Raw genomic sequence first — 16,204 nt, forward strand, 5'->3', positions numbered from 1 at the left:
AGCAGCAAATCTTCAAATCATGATATCTTGGGTTCTGAACATTTATTTTCAAAATTTTTCATTTTTTCATCATTGGCACCCTGGGCTTATAAAAACGTGACGTCGGCGACGTCAATGGCACTGAATGCGTTAACATTAAAACTATTGGTAAAAACACGTTTCTATGCCCGGATCAAGGACCAATCTATCATATCTGTCAATCTGGCTGAAGTGAAGAACTTTACATGACTCCTGTTCAGTCAAGAACCAAACAGCAACATGCAAACATCTCCGTACTGGTATCTGGGTTGAATGAGCTTCGATGGAATCAAATCCATACAGCTGATCACCCTGATGATGATGACTGGATGTATTATTCATGGCTAGGTAGTGGTGGTAGAACAAGGGGTAGGACGGTGGAGTGGTTTGCCCCGCGGTCTCACTCTCCATCTGTTATTTATAGGCTAATAGTGATGTAACAAGCTGTTATCTCACAGGCCCATTAGACTCATGTCAGGCTCATTACCAGAAAGTGTGGACTAGATTAACCACTTTGAACCTGACGTCCCTATTCTGGGCATGTTCATAATACAGTAGGAAGACATTTTCAAGATTTTCGGAATCTCACAAATAGCAACGCGCTGTGACCTTGTACATCGGCTATTCGCGCTATTTGTCGTACGACAAAGGCTGAAGTGGTTAAATAAGCATTGAGTCTCGACAGGAACAGAACAGGAATGGACAGGAAACTATGTCTTCAAGACTACAACTCCTTCCCCCCAAACTGGGAAATGATTTTCTCATATTGAGTAGATTGACATACCTACCGGTAAAAAACGTAATGCCTAGCAAGAGTAGGCTCCATAGCCGTTTACATTTTAGCATTACATTATTACAATATACTACAAGAGATTTTGTTTTAAGGAAATCATCTTTTTCTGCAATATCTGCAGTATCTTGTGTACATACATATGTACTGTAGGAAAATATGATCTTCTTGCGATGTCATTAAAAGGAGTTTATGCACATTTTTCTTTAATGAGAAAAGGGTTAGCACTGAGCCGGAAGCTGCTATGTACCCTACTGTACATAGCGTTATGGAACACCACTAGTCATTATGGTCCATGTAAACCAATTAAATACTAAGAGGATGGGACCATCCACCCCACAGCTATATATTCCCCATCATGTCTAGAGATAAATGAATCAGGGCAATAGCACCAAAGTACCAGTGTAGGAGGCATACTGCAAGGTTGGGTATACATAATACCCATCTTCTTACTGTACATTTAATAGCTTTTCTTTATTGGTTATTATTTTTAGTAGATCTGTTCTTTTATTATTATTATTCCAGGTGGAGTATCATGCCGATGGTTTGCAATTTGAAACAAACATTAAATTATTTTTTACAAATGAATCAATAATTGAAATAGTTATCCAAGAGCAATAAAAAAAATCACACCCTGTGTGAAGGAAGCCTTTGGGGCGGGCCTTAACTCATTGGTGGTCTGAGTCCACTTACCAAATTTGTACTTGGTAGCATGCTGCAAACTGGAATGATGGCTGTTTAAAGCCCAGCCAATGGGCAGACAGAGGGGGCGGGGCTTAAGTAATGACAGTAAGTCCCTATTGCTGGCTTTAGTCCATGGACAAAATTTGTACTCCATAGCATGCTGCGAACTTGAGTTATGGCTGTTTGAAGGGCAGCCAATGGGAAGACAGAGGGGGCGGGGCTTCAGCAATTCATGCTGGTCCCTATTGGTGGTCTAAGTCCACATACCAAATGTGGACTTGGTGGCATGCTGCAAACTGGAGTTATAGCTGTTTAAAATCCCGTGCTCATCCCGTGCTCATACGGGCGCTGGGGGTCCCTGGACCCCTCTTTGATAACTTCATCAATTCATGCTCGTGCCTATTGGTGGTCTAAGTCCACATACCAAATGTGGACTTGGTGGCATGCTGCAAACTGGAGTTATAGCTGTTTAAAATCCCGTGCTCATCCCGTGCTTAAACGGACGGACGGCCATAACATACGCTGGGGGTCCCTGGACTCCTCTTTGATAACTTCAGCAATTCATGCTGGTCCCTATTGGTGGTCTAAGTCCACATAGCATATTTGAACTTGGTGGCATGCTGCAAATTTGAGTTATAGCTGTTTGAATTCCCGTGCTCATCCCGTGCTTAAACGGACGGACAAACATAACATACGCTGGGGGTCCCTGGAGCCCTCTTTGCTAACTTCAGCAATTCATGCTCGTTCCTATTGGTGGTCTAAGTCCACATACCAAATGTGGACTTGGTGGCATGCTGCAAACTGGATTTATAGCTGTTTAAAATCCCGTGCTCATCCCGTGCTCATACGGGCGCTGGGGGTCCCTGGACCCCTCTGTGATAACTTCATCAATTCATGCTCGTGCCTATTGGTGGTCTAAGTCCACATACCAAATGTGGACTTGGTGGCATGCTGCAAACTGGAGTTATAGCGCCGTGCTCATCCCGTGCTGAAACGGACGACGGACAGAACATACGCTGGGGGTCCCTGGACCCCTCTTTGATAGCCAGTGGCACGTGTGGCCAATGAGAGGAGAGTTGGCGTAGGCAATCTCCAAGTCCGTGTGTGTGTGTGTGTGTGTGTGTGTGTGTGTGTGTGTGTGTGTGTGTGCGTGTGTTTGTATGTGTTTCTTCTTTGCCGTCAGGCTCATACGGACGGACGGACGGACGGACGGACGGACATACGGACAAAGTCAAGTGTAGAGCGGTTGGCACCGCTAAAAATAGCAGAATTGAAGGGCATGAAAAATAAAATAAAGAGAGAATCTTTTGAGGAGAGTGTGTGGAGACAACCTTGGCGCGCCTGCCCTGCGGTTTACTTCACAAGAGAAGAAAGATGGAACTTCAGTGACATTTACTTTGGCACAGTTCCAATTCAATCGCACCTCGCTCACACTCAGGTGCTAAGTGAACGGTAGATAACACACACTTATAGACACAAAGAAAAAAGGTCCTCCGAGTAGGAATCGATTCCTTTCACCCCAGCCTAAAAATATTGTTGCCGTCGAGCAGAAAGCTCGTACCTCCATATTTCAACTTTTTATGATTTTTCGTAAATGAATGCCATACAAGAGCGTCGTCAAAAGAACAGAAAATAGCAGATCTACAAACTCACAATGCATCGCAAGCTTGTAGATTGGCTATTTTCACTATTGCTCAATGTTTTTAAAACAATAATAAAAAAGAAATTATTTTGGACACCCGACAGTGCCAATATGCAACTGGGCTGACAAGACATTAAAGTGTGGACAGTAGTGATGCACGGGTCGGGTTTTTTCATGACCCGCCCCGCCCCGCGACGGAACCCAACCCGCCTCAACCCGCCCCGCGAACCCATATATAAATCTATGGCTCAACCCGCCCCGTGATTTTTTTTTTAATTCTGTAAAATCATGGTTAGAAAATAATCCCCAAGTATATTCAAACTGTTTTATTGTTATTATTCTTATTCTTATTAGGAATAAAGACAAAACAAGAGCATGTGATTTTTTTTTTGGGAGCGGCTGACCCGCTCACCCGCAGCCCGCATAATTGCCTCCGAAATTCTGACTTGACCCACCCGCGCCGCGGGTTGACCCGCGGGTCCCGCGGGTTACGGGTCAACCCGCGCATCACTAGTGGACAGTGTGTTTTAAGTTTATCGATCTGTACACGGTGGCTGTTTGGAGCACTATTCCACTTGAACCCACGTGTCCCTAGCCTGGTAAACCCCCCTCCCTCCGGAAATCTCATTTGCATTTGATTTCAGGAAGGAGGTCTGGGATCGCTCAGGGAGTAAAGCTGCCCGAACCGCTGCGTGTTCGAACCAATCAGTGGCTGCTAGGGGCGGAATCATCCAATCACCTGCCAAGTAGCTTGAAAAAATGAAAATGCCGTCTGTCATCGATTCTGCTTCAGGAGTCTCAGATGGAAGTAGGCTGTGAAACAAAATGTGTGTCGCAAGCTTCTTCCATTTAACAGAGTCAGGTTAATGTGTCCCTATTCTGGGGGTGAACATTTGGTGAAAATAGCAGATCTACAAGTTCACGACGCATTGTGAGCTTGTAGATTGGCTATTTTTGAGACTTCGAGAGAGATTCGGTGTAGAGAGAAAGACTTAAAAATATATATAATATATTTTTAAAAATAAACAAAAGAATAACCGCTAAAAATAGAATCGATAATTGCAGTCATTGTGTTTGGCTGTAGAAAAGTGTCACAATGGATCCGAAGCAGTGACGGTGCCCTTTCTGGCCCAGAATGGGTCACTATTATGTAAGTCCAATTAAAACCAAAAAGATAAGCCAGACCCACAGCTGTCAGCTACAGCATGTATCTGACTGCGGGGCCGGATCAATGAGCAAAATGGACATTTTCCTCTCTCCTCTGGTGTTCAAAGAGCAGGTTGTGACCTGGCTCGCTGCAACACCAATTAGAGCTCAGCTGTGGCTCCGATGATCACAGGGACCCAGTATGCCGACAGCGAAACCTGATGGTTAAAAGCTTTGGGCATTTTCTATATCCGACACATATCCTTAAAAGTTAAAGATACTATTGCAAATGAGACACGGGGGCCAGATAAATGTATACGGTATACATTTATACATGATATAAAAGATATAAAAGCCTTCAAGCCCATGCATCCAGTAGTTTTTCAGTGGCATTCCTGTGTGTGTGGGTGTTTGGTACGAAGACGCTGATGCAAAGGTGTGGGAAGTGCAGAATGCATGGGCACATTATTAGTTGACCAGTGTGAATTCACACATCTAGCTCACAAAAGACTGGTGCAGAACATGCTCCAGCCCCACGCCCTTTACCACGCACACTTGTACGGCAGATCGGCTAACACAGGATGTCTGTCCCTCCCCTCTCTCTACGACACCATGGCCAACGCTCCCAGTGTCCTAGACCGGCGATTCTCAACCTGTGGGCCCTGTCGGACCGTGAGGATATTGCAAGTGGGGCCCCGTAATAATTGGTATGCTACTCTTTTAGTACCACCTCAATACCAGCACCCACACATCAAACAGATTTGTACCGCCTGAATGACAGCACACACTCATCAAACAGAGTAGGCACCGCTTACTCACACTGGGTGTGATTCTTAGTATTATTTATTTTATTTTTTTTCCACACAGAACCAGGAGATAACGTGATGAAAAGATTTACTGCTCCATTCACTTCCTGGTTAAAGTATTTGGGAAATATTCTGTATCTCGGCTCCTGTGTTTTACTATGTTTTTTTGGCGAGACATGCTATTTTCAACGCCGAATAACAAGCGAACGGGAGGTTGCGTTTTCTTTTTTTTTTATATTCTTTTTTTTAAATATTCTGTGACTACTTGAAAAGGTAAGAAAATTGTTAAAAATCGGATCTTGTTTCACATAACCAAACTATCTATCAAGATCACATTCCTCTGTTTGTTCCATCACATCTATTCTATGAAAGAAGCAGTGAACGGGGCGCAAGAGGAATAATGATCACATTATACAGACAGACAGCTCCATAACCCTGCGTCTATAACAGCAGCAGCATGCAGTTAAGCGCCACTGGGCCTTCCTGCCACCTCCGTGCACCACCAGCACCCCCCGAGCCCTCCAATCTGTGTCAATCACAGACAAGGCTAAAGCAGCCATTTGTTGTGGAAGTGGTTCCTCGCCAACCAAAACAGCCGAACAAAAAGCCTTAGCAACATGCCGGCAAATACAACGTGAGGAGGCATCGCCGCTGAGGGGGGAAGCAGGACAGAAATAGCATGGTGGTGAATAATCGAGAGAAGAGATGTGGTGTAATTAACACGGTGGCCCGGGGAGTCTCTGATGTACGTACGGTGGAGGGAGGGGGGGGGGGGGGGGGGGGCGGGAGAGAGAGAGAGAGAGAGAGAGAGAGAGAGAAAGTTTGAATAAACGATGGAGAGAAAATTATAAGGCAGGGGAAGAGAAAATGAGAGGATGAGTATGAGAAAGAGGTGGAGAGAGAGAAAGAAAGAAAGAAAGAAGAAACGAGAGCTCAACTGTATAATTGAGCCTTATAGTCTGATCAAAGTTGTGAGGTTAAAGGTACACTTCACCTTGTTTCCACCTCATCTCCGTGTACCGTTCCTCACTAACGCTCAACTGTCGGACAGCGCCACGACACTTCACTGTCTCCCTCTCCCTCTGTGTGTCAGAGGCGTGGCTGGCTGTGGATGGTTCGAACGGTTGCCGTGCCGATAATGACACCTTAAAGAAACAGATGGAGACGACAGTGGTGCTACGGTCATATAACGAGCATTTAGTGAGGAGTCGGACCAATTTATGGAGATGAGGTTCAGACAACGTAAAGTGTTCTTTTTAACCCATTCAATCCGGGAACGCGTCTGTGTCATTTTAAGATTTCTTTGGGCTATTCAAAAATAGCAGATCTACAAGCTCATAGCGCGGCACCGAGTGCCGCGCTATGAGCTTGTAGATCTTCTATTTTTGAAAAATCTTGTGTGCAAATCTTATATATATATATATATATATTTTTTTTTTAAAGCAAACATTTTTACTCAAATCTTTGCTTCTGGGGATTCTACAAATGTCTTCTAAATCCTAACAGTTTTTTTTTTTTTAAACTTACAGTACGTTGCTATAATATCAGTGGTTCTCAATCTTTTTCACGTTAAGGACCCCGAAAATTATATGTATTTGACCGCGGAACCCCCATCTCAAAATATTGCTCCAGGGACCCCCAGAAGCAAAGATTTAGTTACAAATGTTCGCTTTAAAAATATATTCAAAGATTTGCACAAAATAGCTAAAGTATAACATAATGGTTAAAGTGGTTCAAATCTAAAATGACAGATGCTTTTCCGGTCTTAATGGGTTTAAAGGGAACATGGTCGACGACAGGCAGCTATTAGGCAGACAGACAGCTATTAGGCAGACAGACAGCGGAGGCAGAGCACTGCTAATGAATCCGGCTTTGCATGTCTCACTGTGTGTGACAGGCTGCCAATACAATCAGTTGTACGTTAGTGGCTCTTACTTTTTGCACACTGAACTGAAGTACACCACCTGTAGGCCTATGTATCACAGTATACTGTAGGTTCTGAAAGTTCCCTGTCAAACTTTCTGAAATTGTGTAAACACCCCGGTCAAAGAAATACAGCACGAGGGCTTAACCACATGATGAACCCTATTCTAAGCATGGCAACAGCAGAGCTACACGCTCACAATGTGACACATTTCAACACATTTCAACACATTTGTGAGCTTGTAAATGGGCTATTTTCAGTGAAGAGATCTGGTGTAGAGTGAAAAAAGGAGGGGACCAAGTATAGAGCACTGGAGGACCCCGGTCAACAAAGTAGGGTTTAAGTTGTAAAAATGAAAAGAGGGACTTCAATGTGAGTGTCGAGTAAGGTACTTTAACTAGGTGGAGGATGGAGAGACGATGGTGTGTTTGACAGAAACCGGGGGGGAAAGGTGATAATTACATATTCTAGCTGTATTTAATGGCTCAAAATGGCTCCCCTAGCTCCATTTCATCCCCGGTGATAGAATGCCTTTTCATTTGCTTACGGCGTTCGCTACAGACTGAGGCAGGAGAGGAGAGGCGAGTGACTGACAATGAATGTGACACTGGGTTCAGGTGTGAGTGAATGGTGCTTTTCTGTGGCACCATATAAAGTAGCTGTCTCTCGTTTGCAGTCTCTCAGCAGCAGGTGACTTTCCTCCTGGCAACGCTGAGAAGAGAACGAGTGATTCCAGCATTCAGAGCAGAGTGGCAGATCACCAAACTGCATGGCATAGTAGGCAACAGCACATTGGGAAGCCTCTAAACAAAGGAGATTGAATTTGAGCAAGCAAGATCGTCTCACTCTCAACAACACAGTTGTGTATATGTATCATGGCTCCTCTGCATGAGGAGAAGGGAGGACAGAGAGAGAGATTGATTGATGGGGAGAGTGACAGCAAGGGAAAAAAATTGATGCACAGCTAAGGGGAAAAAAGGGAAAAAATAAAAACCCAGTGGAATTCCACCTTTTCAGAATATCCTCTTGATCTGCATCCTCATCCAGCAGGGTTAGGAGAATAATAAACACCCACTACACAAAAAAAAGGGGGCTACCGCCAACTTAAAGTAATTATTATGCATTGGCTGGAATTTATGAATATACATTAGCACCGGTAATAACACAAGCTAAAGATAGAGCTAAAGTCTGGGTTAGGAGTGTGGGCCACACAAAGCAAACTTGGCCCGTAATAACGATTCTTCTTGAGTGCAATTCCACAACGCAAGCTACACCCTTCATCTGTCAAGAGAGGACAAGAACAAACAACTTTTGACCCAAGCTCTGATATAATCTGAGGTATAGCAGACCATGCCGCAACATCCAAATAAAGAGGGCCTGGGGAACAAGACAAAACAAGAACAGAAAAACATTTAAGGTATACCTTGCATGAAAGATGATAGTGTGCCTCCGTGCGGCATGCTGTTTACCCCGGCCTTCACACATACCGATGTGGTGCCGTAGCTCCACTGAGCTAACAACACGTTCCCATACTGTACAAACAGGTGGCGTTTGAGCGTTCCATCAAAGGTCTCGTTCTTTTCGCTGTGAACAAATGCCAGTGTTGCGTAATCTCCCTTTTTGGCAGGGTTCAGGCTCAACCATCACCCGCTCCGCTCGCTCCTACAATGCGCCGTGAATCAATGGCAATCTCGCCAAAGTGCTTTGCAAGTCTTGCATCCGGACGTACAGTACTGTACAAAAAAAAGCTGTAAAAAGCTTTTCGATTATTTCACTCGTTTCAAACGGGATGTGAAAAAAGCTCTGTAAAGGATTCTCTGTAAAGAAGTGAAGTCGATTGTCTGGACTGGAGAGAAGCCCGCTGTCAGTCAATGGGCAAAAGGCGTTCGTTAAAGTTAAATTATCACGCCGCACTGGTAGCAAAATCTTTTCAATAATTAAGTGAAATAAATAGGAAAATCACAAATTCAATGAAAATGTAACGACTGACTCTCTTCATAAGATAACTTTCTTTCTGTTCAGTCCAGAGGTTAAGGGAGAATAATTTTCTTGAGAAACCATGATTGCTGGTTCAGGTGGCGGACGGTGGTAAAAAGGCTGATTTATACTAATAGGCATTCTTTTTCTTTTTTAGATTTGTTGGGCCTTTTCTGCCTTTACTAATGGTACAGTGGAGACTGACAGGAAACGAGGAAAGAGTCAGTGAGTGACATTCAGCAAAGGTCCACCGGGCTCGAGAATCAAACCCGGGACTCGCTGTATCAGAGCCTACTGTATATAAAAAGGTACGCGCCTTAACCACTCGGCCATTGGTGCAGCCGAAAATAACAGATCTACGAGCTCACGCATATTGTGAGCTTGTAGAATGCCTATTTTCGGGCAGGCAACACCACTGTACAACGAAGTATGAATCAGGCTTAGTTCGGTGCGGTGACTGTGCGGCAGGAAGACATGGTTCCTTCCTCTGGCTTTCCTGCCCCGGGGCTCTGTCAGCCTCCTCATTGGCTGAGGAAGCCAGCGCAGCGCTCCAGGACAGGAAACACACCGCAGTTCCACTTCCTGCCCCTTCGCGGGGAGTGCCAGGGTCACAGAGGTTAAGGGTGGGACGGGCACGACAGAGACGCTTCCAAGTGTGAATGAGACCAGCTATCCAAGGCAAAACCCCCACCTCATATAAGGTTGTCTATTTCAATAATAGCAGGGATTTCCCCCCATATTAGGCCACCTCATTTCTTTTTCTCTCGATGCGTTGGTAGATTTTCGTGGAATATCCGGCCCCAGAATAGGAATGCAAGGGTTCTTGTGGTTAAAACCCTTACACTAAAGATGAAAAACTATATACACAACAGCCATAGTATATCGGAAAGAAATAGGCTCTATGCACAGCAGCCATACTGGGAATGAATTGGGCCCCTTCCTTACTTCCTTCACAGGTGTTACCAATGTTACTAATTAAGGCTCTGTTCCATTTAGTGTGGCACAGTGGTTGTCTTATTTTCAAGGACCCCCATAACTCTGAGAGTGTACAAATGGAACCAAATGGACACAAAAGGAGTTCTCCTTCCTACGCTATGGTACTTTCGAGCCGTTGCCTGAACACCGCCGGTAGCGCAGCGGCCGCAGCCTCTCGTCTGTAGTAACAATAAAGAAAATACACTTTCGCTACTCACCAAAACAAAGACGGTTTTAAGATGTTGAAAGCTACAGTACTTTCCTTAGTGGGAACACTCGGGAGCCCCCCAGCTCATGTCTAAAATACACTTTTTGGCCAGAAAATAAAACATTTCACCGGAAGGGAAAAATGTTTTAGCTACTCCACTGAGCCCTCTACAGATCTTGTCAATAGAAAAATTCCATTGACCAGATTTTTTTCCTTCCGGTGAAATATTTTATTTTCTGGCCAAAAAGTGTATTTTAAACATGGAGGTGGGGGGCTCTGAGTGTTCTCACTAAGGAAAGTAGGCTTTCAACATCTTAAAACGTCTTTGTTTTGGTGTGAAGCGAAAGTGTATATTTAATCTTTACTACAGACGAGAAGCTGTGCAGCCTGCGATGCCGGGGGTGGGCGCCTGTGCGGGCAACGGCTCGAAAGTACCACAGCGTTAAGGAGAACTCCTTCTAGAATCAGAATCAGGTTTATTGTCACATCACAGGTTTACAAGGTAAAAAAGTGGGTGAAATTCGTTTTTTTTTACATCATTCCCATCGCAATGTTAATTTCCATAGAAAGAAGAGGGGGGAGGGAGAAGAAGAAGGGGGGTAAGTGGGAAGGAGATCAGACAAGAGAACAGCAGAAAGGCCAAACAAGTTATCTACATATTTACAAGAGTACCTGAGATAAGAAACAAGCTAAGGTCCATTCTAACGGAATGGACCAGAGCTAAGGTACCCTCGTGGTTCCTTGAAGGGGTTCAAAATGGCCCCTTACGGGTGTGTAACTGTGAGAGTTATGGGGGTCCTTGAAATTAAAAAACTTTGAGAACCACTGCGCTACACTAAACCGAACAGAGCCATAATTAGTATAATTGGTAAGACCTGTGAAGGAAGTATGGAAGAGGCGCAATTTCTTTCCAATTACCTCTGCGGTGCCTAGAACCTACAGTGTATGGCCAGTTGTACAGCTCTGGAACTCACTAGGAGTTAGACACTGGGTTGCATCATTTCAATGGGAGCCTTCTGCCCTCAGGTGGGCTGTGGCTCTTGCTCAATTAGGAGGGATGAGGCAGGCCACCGGAGCAGGTCTATTGAGGATGTGACATTGCAGCCGCTGTCACCACACACACACACACACACACACACACACACACACACACACACACACACACACACACACACACACACACACACACACACACACACACACACACACACACACACACACACACACAGTGCCTGCAGACTATTTGATTGGTACAGAATGGTCACAAATGAAGTGGCAGAGATAGGGAGAAAGAGAGGGAGGGGAGAGGGAGAGAGGCCAGAGAGAGAGAGAGATAATGAAAGTGAGAGGGGGCTGATTCCTGACTCAGTGTGAGAGCGCGTGGGAGGAGAGGAGAAGCAGCAGCAAGAGTGTGAGAGAGAGAGATAGAGAGAGAGCAAGAGAGAGAGAGTGATTGATGGATGCATGACGCGATTGAGTCTATCAGTCAACGATCAACACTCCTCCCGTCCTCCTCTCCATCTCGATCCAGCCCTCCGTGTGTGAGCTGCATGCAAACACAGCTGGTGGAGACACAGCAGCGAGGAGTCTTCTCCTCACCAGTGAAATCCTAAGTTTCATTCTGAGACGCTTTGAGAGTTTATCTGAAAGCGTCTCAGAATTAACCCATTAAGACCCGAGGCTAATTCTACAAATACCTTCTTGAATCCTAACAGTTTTCTGAAAAACGTATGTTGCTACAGTATGTATTTGGCCGCCGAACCCCATCTCAAACATTTTGTTACAGGGACACCCCAGAGGCAAAGAATAGAGTTAAAAATGTTCGCTTTGAACAATGTATATATTCAAAGATTTACACACATTTTCAAGATTTTTCAAAAATAGCAGATCTACAAGCTCATAGCGCGGCACTCGGTGCCGCGCTATGAGCTTGTATATCTGCTATTTTTGAATAGCCAAAGTGTAAAATAATGCTTTTTAGCTCAAATGAAAAAGTGACACAGATGCGTTCCAGGTCTTAATGGGTAAAAATCTACAAGCTCATAGCGCGGCACGAAGTGACTCAATAGTGAATCTACTGCTGCCCATGTTGAAAGAGGCAGTCCTCACAAAGCGAGGCATTCTCTTAGCACACAAACTAGCGTCCAAGGCTATCGGGTCATTGGTGACACTATCATCACGGCTGTCTGGACCGCTTACCACACCATGAGGCAGCAACGCAGTAGCAGCAAAACTTCTCCCGTTGAATACATCCCACTTTAATTCAGAAGAGTGACGGACAGCCAACTGGGGCTTAGCGATCCTTTCTGTAAGTGCAACTGAGTAGAGACGCAGCCACTGCAGCAGTTCTTTATGTTCCCATGTGCCTGCTATACCAGCGCTGTACCTCTGCTGTAAGGAGATGTGTCGCTTTGAGATTCCTTCAGTGCTAATGTTGGGTAGGTGAAGGTTCCAAGGGACTTGTGCGGTCCTATGGTTACCACTACACAGACAGGACAAAACAAAGAAATGCCAGATGCAGGTGAACGACTACAACTACAAAGTTACAATCTACCTAGTCTCTCGGGCCAGCCTAAATCTCTTCCACAATCTTCGAATGCCATATAGACAGTCTAGTCTCTAGTTAGTCCCACCCGGTCAAAGTTGAGAATAGGAAATCTGTCGTATGCTCTTCAGACCGGCAGGGTATTCAACCAATCGCCACATACCGTTCACTAACATGTATTAAAATATCATCTTATTTTATTTATATATATATATATATAGGCGAAACGATAATGGGGAAACAAACGTGACATCAACTTTATTTTGTACTCTTTTCCTGCGCTTCTGAAGTACAGACGGGTAGGTCGGAAGCGTCTGGAAATTGTGGGAGGTAAGCTAACGCATCTGTGTGTTGAGAGACCACGATCTGCCCTGACCATTGGTACACAAGTCAAGTCCCATTCATTCTCCTTCCTGTCGGGGAGCAGACGCAGAGGCAGAGAGGGAACCATTATGTTCCGTGAACCACAGTGATTGGATACAGTTTTCTTCACCTGACAGTCACTGTCAAGTGCATGGCCTTCACTTGGAAGTAATTGGAACATTTTAATGCTGCAGCACTCTTTGTGTGTGTGTGTGTGTGTGTGTGTGTGTGTGTATGTGTGTGTGTGTGTGTGTGTGTGTGTGTGTGTGTGTGTGTGTAAAATAGCTGCTCTATAAGCTCACAACACCTTATAAAGAAACCTGTTGTGAATTTCACAACCCCCCCTAGACAGACAGACAGACAGACAGACAGACAGACAGACAGACAGACAGACAGACAGACAGACAGACAGACAGACAGACAGACAGACAGACAGACAGACACACACACACACACACACACACACACACACACACACACACGACCCCCTACTCCTGAGATATCTTCTTATGGTCGTATGGTTATGGTATGTACATTCTTAGCTAACCTGCTTTGAAGAAGCTGCCCCACACACCAAATTTGCATTTAATTCTTTGGATACCGTTCAAGTTGTGTCAGCAGCATCCTGTTCAAACTGGGTCACACTGGTCGTTACTCTGAGCTTTCTCACAAAACATAAAACGTCGTCCCTCCTCCGTTCGCCCGCAAACCACACCTCACTGACACCGCCGACAGCACCTATAAACCTCTCCAAAGGCAGAGGGAAACCCCAAATATTTCAACCAGATTATCGTTTCATCTAAACGTTTCCATATGTGGGATCTTATTTATAACCTATGCCCATATAAGTCGACCTTGACTAAATGGTTATCTGCGCTCTGCTGTGGAGGACATGCTTTGCTATTCTCATTGCACATGCACACCTTTACAAATGTCCAATACGCTGTGCGCATTTATTAGTAGTGGGGGGGTGAGGGGAGGGGGATTGTATTAATTCACAAACAACTACAGTTGTAATTAACGAAAAGGCCGATTCTAAAAACGGCTTCTAAATCCTGACCTAAGTTTTCTGAAAAACTTCAAATATGTATTAAAAAAAATTACAACAAAATGTATGTTGCTATATACTGTACATAGCAACAAGAACCCCAAAAGGGTCTCCCGTCCTGAAAGGTATAGTTACAAATAGGGGTTCCCGCCCCCAAAATGGGTTAAGTCATTAAAACCGGGAAAGCATCCGTGTCATTTTATGCGATTTTTTTGCGTAGGCTATTCAAAAATAGCAGATATACAAGCTCACGGAGCGTCACTTCGTGCGGCGCTGCCAGCTTGTACATCTGCTATTTTTGAAAAATCTTGTGTGAGAAAAAAGTGTGAGAACTACTGATTTGGAAGGCATTTGTAGAATCGGCCTCAGGTCTTAATGGGTTAAAGTCACAAACATAAAGAGATTATTCTGTGAAGATGTGAAGTAAGTCACATGATTATGATTATATGATTCTATTCCATATGATTATGTGTCTCAGTCAGAGTCAGAAATGGTGTCAGTGAGTTTGCCCTGAGGCCACAATGTACCTGTGAGTGTGAGTGTGTGTGTGTGTGTGTGTGTGTGTGTGTGTGTGTGTGTGTGTGTGTGTGTGTGTGTGTGTGTGTGTGTGTGTGTGTGTGTGTGTGTGAGAGAGAGAGTGATAGAGAGCAAGAGAGTGAGACAAAGAAAGAGAAATGAGTGTGAAAAGGAACAAAAAAAGAGAGGGGGAGAGAAAGAAAGAGTGGGAGAGAAAGAGAGAGGGGGGCTAGAGAGACAGAGAGATCAAAGGCCAGTGTTAACGAGTTCATACTTAGTTGCGCACCAGAGTCACCTGTGAAAACACCTGATCTACAGTATAAGCAACGCATCACATTGTGACAGCGGTGTGAGCTTGTAGATCGGACAGTTTGTGGCATAACTGCCGCGTAACTAATAGAATAATTGTATTGGCATCAATAACAATAATAAAATAATAATAGACATGTAACAATTCACTCAACTCACGATACGAATCAGGTTCACAAAACTATTTTTCAGGATTTTTTTAAACAAGATTATTTTCCAGACAAAATAATGACAGAATTTCTTAAAAAAAAAGACTTCTGTTAGTTTTTTTTGTTACAATACTGTGTTTTCTCTTATCCTCTTTTCAATACAGTACCAAATGACTGAAAACTATTTTTTTATCAATTCTCTCACAAAGATCCTGTATTTCTTCTCTTTTTTTTTTACGTGCCCTCTGTTGTTTGCATCACAATACATTTTTTATTAAATCGATTTAAATCATCACCAGTCGATTTTAAATCGATTTTCGATAAATCACAACATGCCTATAAAATAATAACAAATCTAAGAGGCATTAACCTCATTCAAGCTCATAGCAAGATAGATCTGCTATTTTTGAAAAACCTTGAAAAAGTGACTGATATCTTTGCTTCTGGGTGTCCCTGGCACAAAACATTTTCAAATGGGGGGTCCGCGGCCAAATGTATATCAATTTAGGGGTCCTTGGCATGAAAAAGGTTGAAAACCACCGGTATATAGACATAAAACACATTCAGCCATACTCTCTCCCTCACCTTCTACACAACGCTTCTCGCCAACTCTCTTCCGTCTCTTCTTGCTCGCTCTCTCCCCGAACGTAGGAGTTAGTACGTGGGAGGGGAGGAGAGCGGCGATAGTGGAGCCGCGAGGAGGAGGAGGAGGAGGAGGTGTGAGGGAGGAGAGGAGTGTGGAGCCAGTACTGGAACACAGTGTGCTGCTGCTGCTTCTCTCTCTCTCTCCTAGATGAGGGTCTCCTGCTCTCCACTTCTCGTCTGAACGGAGGATTACTGGCCTCGGTGTGTCATTCCTACAGAGTGGGACAGACAGAAAAACATATCAACAACAATACCTCAACACCAAACACTCTCCCACAGTCACAAATGGGAAACATTTGACATCTAACCCATGACGTAACAGAATGATGCTTGAGTTTCCATTATAGCCCAATACAAGGCGGGTTCAGGGTTTTGATTGGTTTGCCCGAAATATCGGCCATAATATGACTTTTTTTGATGACATTGGTATTTGCAATTATATAGGGAGGAAACTATTTT

At 44.2% G+C, this 16,204-nt stretch overlaps 1 protein-coding gene across 2 annotated transcripts in view; it reads right to left on the reverse strand.

Annotated features, from left to right (window-relative positions):
• sipa1l1 (signal-induced proliferation-associated 1 like 1) overlaps positions 1-16,204 on the reverse strand; it is a 143,751-nt gene that overhangs the window by 87,909 nt on the left and 39,638 nt on the right. The window contains exon 2 of one of the 2 annotated variants that reach the window (XM_084082845.1): positions 15,686-15,957. The gene's annotated coding sequence lies outside the window, so the exon portion shown is untranslated. Of the gene's footprint in view, positions 1-6,080; positions 6,125-15,685; positions 15,958-16,204 lie in introns of those variants that run through there. The other variant, XM_084082846.1, reaches the window with a different exon arrangement.

This window comes from Gymnoscopelus microlampas (genome assembly GCF_963454915.1).
Source record: "Gymnoscopelus microlampas genome assembly, chromosome: 16".
Taxonomy (NCBI): domain Eukaryota; kingdom Metazoa; phylum Chordata; class Actinopteri; order Myctophiformes; family Myctophidae; genus Gymnoscopelus; species Gymnoscopelus microlampas.